Source organism: Chaetura pelagica, unplaced genomic scaffold (genome assembly GCF_000747805.2).
Source record: "Chaetura pelagica isolate M959 unplaced genomic scaffold, ChaPel_1.0 scaffold248, whole genome shotgun sequence".
Classification (NCBI taxonomy): domain Eukaryota; kingdom Metazoa; phylum Chordata; class Aves; order Apodiformes; family Apodidae; genus Chaetura; species Chaetura pelagica.
Window position 1 is genome coordinate 3,512,255 of NW_009954309.1, and position 12,041 is coordinate 3,524,295.

Here is a 12,041-nt window from a genome sequence, read left to right on the forward strand (position 1 = left end):
CAGGAATTCTGGTGCTTTTTGCCCTGGGATGTATTTCTTAAACCTGTTAGGTAAAACAGTGAATGTTGACTGTTGTCTTCCTGTGGCATTTCCAGGATAAAATAAGAAGGTGTGGCTCTATCCTCTTGTCAAACACCATCTGTCACTCCTGACTGCAGCCAGGACTCGGCTTTTCTAGCAGCTCAGAGCCTCTCTCTGCCTCTGTTGGCTCCTGCCACCCAACATCTTCTACCAGGCTGGGCTTTGCTTTTTATGGGTCTGACATTCTTCCTGCCTCATTCTGAACCTGAAGTCTGCCTGTATGGATATATCCAGACATGAGAAGCCTTCCTTATGGATGGATGATATCAGACAGGTTTCATGATGGCATAAACATGAACAGGCAGACGGGGAAAACGGAACAAAATAGGAAGAATAATTTTAAATGCCATTAAAAATACAGAAAATATTGTAAAGTTTCCATTGCCTTGTGCAGCCTGGTCTGGTGAGAGGTGTCCCTGCTCAAAGCAGGGGATTGGAACCTGATGATCTTCAAGGTCCCTTCCAACCTTCGCCAGTCTATGATTCTATGACTGTGCAGAGCTACTCCCAGCCCTGTGTAAAGTAGAAAATAGTTTACTTTGGTTTGTTTGCCTGTCTTCCTTAATGTTGACAGACAGGTGGGACAAAAGGAGCAGAAACTTATCATGAAATGCCTTCTGCTGCAACTAAAAAATGACAGGACTTCTTTTCCTCTGTTGTACTAGTTAGATCTATATAGTGGATCAGTCGGGTAAGTGCTGGGTTTAATGCTACCTTCTCACCCTCAAGAAAGGATCTCCAAAGTAAGAGATTTGTAATTTCTGATTTATAAGTGAGATAAACTCTCAGTTATAACTTGTAAAATTTATAGATAGACCTAAATAATTACTTCCATGATTACTTTAGATTCTCTTGGTTTAGGCAGCACAGACAGTGTTTTCTTATTTTCCCAGTCTTCTCAAAGACATCAAGAGATTCTGGGACCTAGCAGGAGTGCACAGCTGAGCAAGGTCCTCTGCACTTTCTCAAAGAAACACACGTGCAAATATGTGATTTGTGTCAGTATCACCCACACTTGACCTTTCCCTCAGTGAGAGCAAGATTCCAAATTGCCTCTTGTTTTTGTTAAGGAAGAAGCAATTCTGGAAGCCTGTGAGCTTTAGCATCTAGATCAGAGAGGATTGCCTCAGTACTGACTGTGTTATTTAATGAAAGTTTTAAGTACATCTTGGTGTCACAGACCACGGCTTCTTTTTTAAACCTTTTTTTTTTTTTCCCCCATGTGAAATGTTAGTCGTGTGGTTCTCTTCAGTAGGAGTCAAAACAAAGCACACCCTTGTATCTTGTGCAACGAAAACCCAGCTGTGACAGATTTCATTGTGAGCATCACTCCAAGGGTCTGAACCTTTCTGGACCTTGTAGATGTTTAGAGTGGAGCCCAGAGCTGTTGGCTGTGGCTGGTGACAGCCCTTGGGGAAGAATTTTATGCTTTTGAAATCAGAAGTCCTGGCTGCAATTCATGGAGCTCAGGGTTATTGCCCTGCATACACACATGCTCCCTCTTATCCAGAGCCAGCACCGTGCAGGGTTATTTTTAATTGGTAAATTCAAGGTGTGTTCAGACATTGTATATTTACCCACAACAGAGTGGAAAAAAAAATGTAGCAGTATTAATAACAGGGTGTATGTGTATAAAGAGCACAGCTAGAAATTCATCATCTTGGTAGCGTAGGCACAAGTAAACTTTGTTGGCATCTGAACAAAACAAGGGAAAAGGCAATGTGGGATTTGGTTCAGGAGGAACCACAGAAGCAGCATGTGATACTTGGCAGCGTGGCTTTATGGAAAGTAGGTCTTGTCAAAACCATATCATTTGAGGTTAGGGATTTTTGCTGATAAAGGGAAAAACAGATTTTTGCAACACATTTCAGATAAAGTTGCAGTCGTGATATACAGGCTGAGAGTTCAGGAGCTAGAAGAGCAAAAGACTGCAAAATCACATCTTCAGCAGAAAATCATCCAAATGGTGTCTTGGACACAAGAAATCTCACCTCATCTTTCTGACAATCTGGGGATGTTAACCATGAGTGTCACAAAAAGAAGGGGCTGTCAAAGCACGGGCACGTCTGCATCAAGGTTCTCTGATATGTTGCCACAGGAAGAGGTTTCCAGCAGAGACAGGTAATGCACTTTCCGGAGACAAAACTAAAGCAGGGGGATGAGAGTGAGAGATGCTGAGCATTTTGTAGCCAGCCAGCCCTCTACTCTGCTCTTAACACCGGTTCTCTCTGAAGCACACCATTACTAAAATTGCTCACACCATTTCCAGCAACCCAATTTAGCCCTGCAGGCAATATTTCTTTCAAAAACTACCCTTTTTCTTGCCAGCTCAAAAAGACTTGTAAGTATGAAATAATGTTTGAAAGGTGAAGGGGAATTTCTCATTGGAAGTAATTTCCTCTCTCTGAAGACTCCTTACCCTTCAACCTCACTGTAGTGGATTCATTAATTTCAAGTTCTTGTACATATATATATAAATATATATATATATGTCAAGTCAATTAAATTTCTAATAGCATAATGTCGTGGTTTAGACCAAGCTGGAGACAAAGAACCAGGCAGCTGCTCTTTGACCTCCCCACACACTGTAGGACTGGGAGGAGGAAAAACAACTAGAAGCTCTTGGGTTGAGGCAAGGACAGGGAGGAGGGTTCACTCACCAATGACAGTCACAGGCAAAACCAGACTCAACTCGGGTCAAAAAATCTATTTGATTTATCACAAATCAAGAGGCAAAGACGACAAAGAGAAATCAAAAACCAGCTTAAATACCTGATCCCACCCAGGCCCAAATTATTTTATTTCCAATTTCTCCACCTCAGAACCACAGAGTCACCTTGGTTGGAAAAGACCTCCAAGATCACCGAGTCCAACAGTCAACCTAACACTGACAAGTCCTTAACTAACCCCTATATCCCTGAGTACTATGTCTACACGACTCTTCACCCCTTCCAGGGATGGTGACTCCACGACTGCAGGGGGCAGCTGGTTCCAAGGGAACAGGGATTGTGGTTTAGGCTGTTTTCTGTCCCTTCTCAGGAGAGGGATTCCTCACACTGCCCCTGCAGGGTCTGTCCCACAGGAGGGTCCCTCATGAACCCCTCAGACGAGTCCCTCAGGAGCTGCTCCAGCTCTGGCTGCCACGGGCTGCTTTGGGAGCCATCCCCTCCCCGGCTGTGGGGTCCTCCAGGGCTTTAGGACCACATCTTCTCCCCAGTTGCTCTCACCTGCCCCTTTCCTCTGCCCTGAGGTCTCACAGCAGCTCCTCTCCCCTTCTTTAATACATTAATGGCAGAGGTGCAGCTGTTTTCTGGTGGCAGGGCTGCATCTTTGGAGCTGGGGCAGCTTCCAGCAGCTTCTCACGGGAGCCACCCCTTCCCCTGCTACCGAAACCACACCAACCCATCACGCACAATAACCTCTAAATTGGGTCTCCTAGCCATGTGATGATGAATAATATTTTCAGAGAGGTTTTGGCCTATTTCATGGGGAGCTTGTGAAGACTCAGTGGCTGAGACCTGCACCCCCCAGCTGCTGGAAAGCCCTCCTGCCCAGCGCCGGGCGTCAGGGAGCTGCGTGTGGAGCTGGGTCTGCCTGACCCCCAGCCAGCTGCCAGCACCCAGGGGTGAAGGCACACACATTCAGAGCAACCTGCTGTCACAGAAGAGAAGGAAGCACCTTTGCAGGGTCTTACAGCTTTGGTTTTCCTGCACCTGGGAAAGCTGCCACCGCCGGCCAGGGAGGTGAGTGCAATCACTGATATGCCCTGTCCTCATCTCTCTCATCCTTCAGTCCTTCTAAGGGTTAAGCTTTACTTTTGGGAGCTTTTTTTTTTTTTTTTTTGGACATTTCTTCTGCACTCTGCTGTTTAACAGTGCTTGTGAGTATTTGGCAGTCTCCGTGACTGCTGCTTCCACGTTCCCCCAGCCAGCTCTGACTCCTTGAGTTGGATAAACACGTCTGGTTTCGTTAAATATTCAGTTTCAATGAATGTGATTCTGGAAAGAGCAAATCGGTTACCAGGGTGAAGCAAATCCATGAGTGGGACAGTTAACAGAGCCAGGAAAAATGTTGATGGGGAAGTCATCCGAGCTGGATGCTGCTGCTGGGAGCACTGGCAGGGGTTTATGAGTATTCCTGGAATCAAGTGCAGGACAAGCCCGTGGAGAGGAGACGTCCACCAGGCTGCTTTGCCTTTGGTGGTGTTCATGCAGGAGATGGGAATGCATAGTTTTTGCCTGGGTTGGTTTGGTTGGCTCTCCCCAAGGTTAAGGATAGGGAGGAGCTTCTGCTAAAGCATCTTCCCAACACAGCTCTGCTCTATCCATCTGTGCTTAATTTAGTAGATTCTGAACACCAGCACAGCCATAGGGTCAAAACCCTGTCCCCAGGATAGATATGTGAGTGTAAAAATTCTTTGTGTGTGTTCAGGGTGCAGTGCTCATGAAATGAGGGCAGGTTTGCAGAGTGGTGGATTTCACCAACTGCTAGCAGTTTCAGCAGTGATATTTTAGGAACAGTTCAAGCCAGCAATGCTTTCAGAGCTGGCCTTGATGGGACTCTTCTGAAGATGATGACAGGTAGGTGAAGGAAAGAGAAACCTTTGATTTAATACCTCCTGTGAACATTAGAGAGAAGCAGTCCCTGAAAAAGCCATCTTCTGCTGAAAAATCAGTATCCCATGTGGACACTGAAAATAATAGTTTGCTCATGAATGATCAGCAGTCGAGTGATCTCATCCGACCTTTACTTTAACATGGCTTATCCAAAGCTTTTATGCTTATCCAAACTTTGGCTCCAGACCACACTGCAAACCAGAGCTATTTGGGGCAAATCCTGGTGACGTCTCCTTCAGCTTGCTCAAATCAGGAGGATGAGGAGAGGATTACTAGCCCATGGACCGGGTGTCCAGAGCCAGCAAATAAAAAAAGTCCTCCTTGCCTTGGAGCTGATTTCTAAGTCCTGGTGTGCTTGAGGGTCTTTCTGTGCCCAGTCTCAGAGACCAGTTCTCATGGAGACAGATGGCCTGAGGGCTGCTTTGGTCTCCACAAACACAGTCAGCTGCAGGCTTAAAAGTGTTCTTAAAATAGTCTCTCCTTTTTTTCCTTTTTTTTTTTTTCCTTTTTTTTTTTTTTTTCTCTTAAACAATTTTGCTCCAGATTTGCCCAGCAACTAGAGAAGCTTTTTCATTCATGTTATTTTCATAACTGGGAAACTGAGGCCAAGGCAGCCACAGGCCCCAGTCAGGCAGAGGAAATGGGACTGGAGCCTGGTGGCTGAAATTAGGACAAGGTTTAAGGATGCTGCTGCCATTGGAAGTTTGCCCTGGTTGAAACGTGGTGCCTGCAGACAGACACCAACCCTCAGGTGTCTCAGCCCTGTCTCAGCTCCAGGTCCCCTCTCAGAGCTGGTCGTCTGGATGGCAGCTTTGTCCTGCTTCCCTGCCGGTTGCTGCTGGGAATTTGGATGCATTTTAAATTGGATTAGACTCTGCTAGTTCTGCTGGAAAAATCTCAAGAGGCTGCAGTGCCCAATCAGGGGGCTGGGTTGTGGTGTGTTTGTGGAGCATCAGGGCACTCACTCTTTATTCTTTCTATGGTAAAATCACAGAAATCTCATCCAAAGGATGAGACACAGGTAACAGAAGGTGCTGGTTCAGGCCAGAAAGAGTGAGCTGAGAGACATTCCTTGGAAATTGCACTTCATTTTCCCTGATCTGAGTAGCTGGACTTCAATGCAAGATTTTCCTTTTTTCCTGTAAGTGGAAAAAAATCTGGCAGCTTAATGTCTTGAAGCAGTTCAAGAGGGACTAAAGCAGGACTGGGACAAGACAGAGAGGGAAGGAGCCTGAATAAAAGCCATACCCCCATAGGCTTTCCTACACTATTTAATTTACACAGATGTCCATAGGAAGGAACGTCTTTTGCCTGATGAAGATCCTTCTGGGCTGGGAAGGCCCATTCAAGGATGGTTTTGGTGGAGGTTTGGCCATGGCTGGTGGTGATGTGTCTTCTCCTGCAGCATTGGCTTCAAGTCATGTCAGGAACCTTGCTGCTGCCCACCCTGCTGCCTTATCTTCAAGTGAAATGGGAGCAGCCCTGCTTCCCACACCTACAGAAGGACACAGTACAATAAAGAACCTCCAGGGGTGTTAGATGCATGTTTGAGTTGCTAATTACAGCTCATATTCTGGGCTTCAGGACAGGACAAAATGAAAACAACTTTCAGCCACCCTGGCCCTGGTGAATTGAGGCAGCTCTCAGGAAGAAATGTCTGCTTTGTAGCATATTTTTAAACCATAAAATATAGTTCAAATACACTGACTTGAACTGGAATTGCACATCCCAGTGGAATCAGAGCTGTTACAGTTAGCTGAAGGTAACCACCTTGATTAGCAGAGGCTCATGGGAGTTTTTAAATTGCTTTTAAAAATAGCTGTATACACAAAGCAATGTGGTGACCCAAGAAAAGTCAGATTATCTCATTGATGGCAAGGGAACACACAAAAAATGCCCCAAAGGGACATTCATGGCAGTGATAACCAATTTTCCTTTACCAGTCCCTGTGATGATCTGTGCTAGCCATCCATTTGCTGCTCCACATCCATGGAATGCTTTTTGCTGGAGATGTTCCCCAGCAATACCTCCAATTCTGCAGCCAAGCTGTTCTCCAGAGATAGCTGAAGCATATAATTTTGTATTTGTGATGATAACAGTTCAGCTCTGTCACGTTGGTAAAGCCAGCCCAGGAATGAAAGCAGCCTACAAAACTATAACCCAGGCAGGAAAAATGATCCCTGTCACAGTGTGTGTTCCTCTCAGCATCTCATGCCCTGAGTAGTAGGGATGGAATGGCCTGTTTCTGAAAGCTGGAGATATTTTTTAATTAAAAAAAATAAATAAAATCTAATAATTAAATTTTTTAAAAGCTGCAGCAGAAGAAGGAAAATCTGCATATTGTCAGATACTCTGGATCTACAGTAATTATGAAAAAGGGGCTGAGCTGATCTACAGTGTGAAGGCTTCAGTGGAAATGCTCCTGTTCACTCTGAACTCAGGGATCAGATTCAGATAAAGCTGCAGACATTCAGTTTATCACAATACCTGGATTATTGTGAGAATGAACCTGATATTTTGCACAGCTTATCACTGGAGTATCTGTAAAATTCCTTGCTGGGCTGAAGAAGAGTTGGGCCCTTTTGTAGTGCTGCTGCTGAGGGAGGAGGTGTCTGTCACACGTGTGGACAGCCTTCTTCCTGGGATCCCTTTCCAACAGAATCATGCTAAAGGCAAGGGAGTCTGAACAGTATTTATGTAGTACTTATATTGACACAGTTCTTCCAACTGAAATGCAGGCACAAGGCTGCAAATGTGGTCACCATCACTCACATCCTGCATTTTAAACAGATGCACATTAGGCTGCTGATATGTGAATTGTGCTGGCACCTCCCTCCTGCTCTTGACTCACACTTGTGACCTTGATAACCAAATGGAAACTTGACCTGTAACCCAGATTTTACTTTACTTTCCTGTTCAGCGACTCATTTTCTGTGTCTCTCAGCAAAAAAATCGCAGCAGGAAAACCTCACCCAAAGCATCTCCAGTGAGAGAGCAGCAAAAAATTCATTGCCTCCATTACCTTGCAGCAGCATGAAAGTAGATATTGATCATGGGCATGAAACTAATCCTCTTGGTTTGGTATTTAAACTAGAATTCATATATAAATATTAAGAATTTCATTGTGTCATTCATTAAGATATTTCTCTTGAATTAGTGGAGTACAAAAATCTCTTGGCAAGCAGCAACCAGATAAACTTTTACAGACAGATTATTAGTGTCTCTCTTTCATAGATCTGTATTTGCCTTGTTTCATTTATTCAGCTGTCTGGTTTGGAAACCTCATTTTTGCATGTCGAAAATGATCACAGCAATGACAACAGTTGACAGGAATTATGAAAACCCGGGAGCAAAGCTACTACAATTTTACCTGCAGTCTCATTCTGTTAATACTTGAGCGACCTTAAATCACACTTAATTTGCACATTCACAGTTTTTTTCCTTTGATGGAGCAAGATACCAAACAGCAATAGAGAACTGACTGATTAGGATCATCAGCAATCACTTCTTTTTGATTCTTTAAATGACTTCACAGCTGCCTGATGTTCTCCAAACAGGAGCATTGAAGGAACTTTCATGTTCAAGTCAGGTAAAAAGAAATAAGTCTTTCTGAAGTAATATATAAGAATGCAAGGAATATATGTACAAATACAGATACCCACTGATATCACCCAACAGGCTGCAGAACTGGAACACATATGTCAGCTTTGTGGTCTGATGAAAATGAAATTGAGGAAATAAATTCTGATTATATCAATTGCCAGACAGATTTTTTCACAAGGGGGTCATCTATCGTGTCCTGGGAATGCAACACTAATTTTGAGAAATAAGGTTATGCAAAAGTCAAAGCACCTTTCATCAGAAATTTGGAAACCCTTCAGACAAGCACCTCCCTTCCAGCTAAGACCTTCTCAAACCCCATTTCTTTCCTCTGTCTCTTTTCCCTGGAATTATGGAGGGCATTAGCAGCCACCGTGTTCTGGAGCACTGCTCTTCCTTCTCCTCAGCTTCTCTCTTGTAATCCCCAGTCACTCTGGTCTCTTCAAAGTCACTAGAACATCTTCTCCACTTTTCTTTTTACGCCATATCCTAAAGCATTGGAGCCATCACTTATTCATGCTCCTGACACCCCAAGCCATCATCAAACCCCTTTTGAAAATTCCTGTTGTCTCTGAAATTCCTCCTTTCTTCCAGCTGGAAGTAGTGCTGGGGCACTGCTCAGCTGTTCCTCAGCTGCTGCCCGTGCTTGGCCTGGCCTCTGGCTCCCACGCAGGGTTTCAAGCTTCCCAGGCTTTGCTGACAATAATAGGAAACTTAACACCCATTCTGGAGCCCGTTAATGTGCAAAGACCTTTTGCGGTTTCCTCAAAGAAAATGCCAGGGAATGTTTAATTGGCAAACAGCTGTTAGAGTCCTCACCCCATTCCAATTTAACTATTAAAATTACCTTTTGAACTCACACCTCTTGATTTCTGATTACAAAGTAGACATATTTCTTTTTGCATGTTTTACAGCTGTGTTTTCCCCCTCTGATGGCAGGAGTGAGCCCATCACGAGCATTGGCTCAGCCACATCTGTAGCTGCTGGCCAGCACGGAGACTGAGACAGTGCTGAGGCCTGGGAACATTCCTTGGGGTGGGAGGTCTCAAGGTGACAGCTGGGGACCAGCTCAGGAGTCTTCAAACTGCTTCAAACTGCCTCACAGCCCTTGAGGAAATCCTTTCACATGCATCGACTGGCACATATCATCACTGTATGTGTCTTAGTGTCATGTTAGCTGACAAAAATTGGGCTTGAAACCTGTCAGCTGTGGCACCTACCCACAGGTAAGGTGCTGAGTATTTCTCCCATCCATTTATGCCTATCTGGGGTGAGATCTTTTCAGTCGATGAGCTTCTTCCCTGTGCACTTTGAATTTGATGAGCATGAACAGTGTGATGAAACCAAACTGACAGTAAACGGATTTCTCTGCCCTTCTGCTCACTGCCAGGAGCAATGCTCACAGCCCCAGGCTGGCAGGAGGCAGAGGAAGACGGTTTTTACCAGGAGAATGTTGGGCACAGGTTGCCCGGAGAGGCGGTAGATGCACCATCCCTGGGAACACTCAAGGTCAGGTTTACTCCCCGCGCCCGCCGGCAGATGGAACCCGGGCTTCACAAATCAGTGTCCTCCCAGGGCCTGGCAGACACAGCAGACCACAAAAGACACCTTGAAGTGATTCTTGTTCCTCAGCTCCCTGCCACACTCGCCAAGGAAACCACCCCCCTCCAACATTTGGTGCCTGGCGTGCTCCATCCTGCAGGTCACACTGGCTGATAGGTCACTCCTGATGTGTGACATCATTTTGCTGCCCTCAAGAGCAATGCTTCCTGCTAAGTACATGATGCACTGGCTGTCTCTGAAAACCCCACCTGCTGACCACACACCTTACCCCTCCGGTGACCACAGCCACCGTGAGCCCAAGGCCACCCAGGCACAGGGTCACAGAATCATCACAGAGTGGTCAGGGCTGGAAGGCACCTCTGAAGATCATCTCGTACAGCTCCAGCAGGGTCACAGCGAGTAGATCACACAGGAACGTGCCCAGATGTGATCTGAAAGTCTCCACAGAAGGAGACTCCACAGCCTCTCTGGGCAGGGATGTACAAGTGTAAAGGGAGGGGCTGAGGCTCCAGAACAAACCTGGGATGAACTCAGGACCCAGTTCTCCACACGAGTTTCTACACCAAAGTCCTAAAAAATACTTGTAGGACTCTAGCTTTTTTTTAGGAGGGTAACAAAAATGTGCCATATCACAGACCCATTTCCTTCTGTCCTTGGGTGACCTCGCAAGCACTCTCACCAAAGTTAAACCAAAAGAAGACCTGTTTCCCAAAGCAGGTGCCTTCAGATTGTTTTTTATTACACATCCCTTGCCAGATCTCCCTCTGTGCAAACACTAGATCTGCTAGACATTCATTCCACCTCCAATTCCCTGCCCCCAGGACAGAAAGGGTGGGATTTCTCTGGGGATGCAGCTGGGAAGTGCTGGAGCAGGGCTGTGACATCCACCAGCGTTTCCCCAGAGCTTGTGAACTTTGTCCTGCTCCTATTCAGAGCTTGTGCTTTCTGCAGAGACACCAGGCTGGTGTCTGGACCAGGTATGCTCTAGTTTGTTCACTTACACAGACAGCTTTCATCTTTTTTTTACAATGTAATAAAGTGGATATATAGAATATATATCATTTTTTAAATATATAAATAATATAACATCTGGCAAGTACACTGTTGAATGGCCAAAAAAAGGATCAATATGTAAGACAGGTGCAATGGATTGTGCTCAAAGTAACAACTCTTACAGTGCACTGCTTGTCATGTCTTACCTGAAAAAATAAATATAAAAGACCTCTTTCTGTTTAGCTCTTTTATCTAGATCTATTTCAAACTCCTGCAGCTACTCAAAGTGATACTGGCACCATTGAGAGTTTACTGGCTAGGAAAGCTCTGAAGTTCATGGTCATGTCTTCCAGCTACAGGAGCAACCATAAAAAACTAGTTCCAGGTCTACCCTGTAAACATGCCCACAGTGACCCAGAGCAGAGGGAAGGCTGATGGGCCAAGGCTCTGAGCTGAACATCACTCTTTTTACACCCAGATACATAAATAACTTATTTTTAAAAGATAGCTAAATCTTTCCTCATGGATTTGTAAACATTCTTCCATGTCTGGAAACACTGTGTTGTAACACAGCCTAGCGTGGCCACCAGTGGAGCAGAGCACTTTAAAACAAACAAACAGCCAAGACGTGACGATGGGCAATGAACACATGAAAGCAGATTTTCTGGATGATCTGTGGTTCCTGCCCTTTGAAAACGAAGCAGTCTGTAGGATTTTAAGAAGGTTCAAAATATTGACAGTCTGGCCTCCGTGGCTTTTGTTTTGAAGGTCTTACATCTTCAGCTGCAGGTTAATTTTTTAATACTAAGTGTAGTTTCACTCTAAAAAAATCCCATCTGGTGAATTCTGATCTAATAAGGAAGAAACTCTAATGGAAGTGAGCAAAGATTAGAGAGTGCTAATAACCTGCTCATCACCAGCACTGACTTAGGAGGCCTTTTCCCTCCAAGTTTCTGGTTTTAGTATCTCACGAAGATCTGAAAGTAAAATGAGAATAGTCTTGATAGATAAACATACCCAATGCTCTGGTAAACAAGAGCCACCCCCATGTAAAATTCTCATTCACATTAACTAACTTGAAATGAAAGAGTAGGCTGTATAACTTTATAAAAAATGGAACAGAGCATCCTCACTGATCTCTCAGTGATACACAAGTGAAGACTGATGCCAAATCAAAGTCAGCTCCTT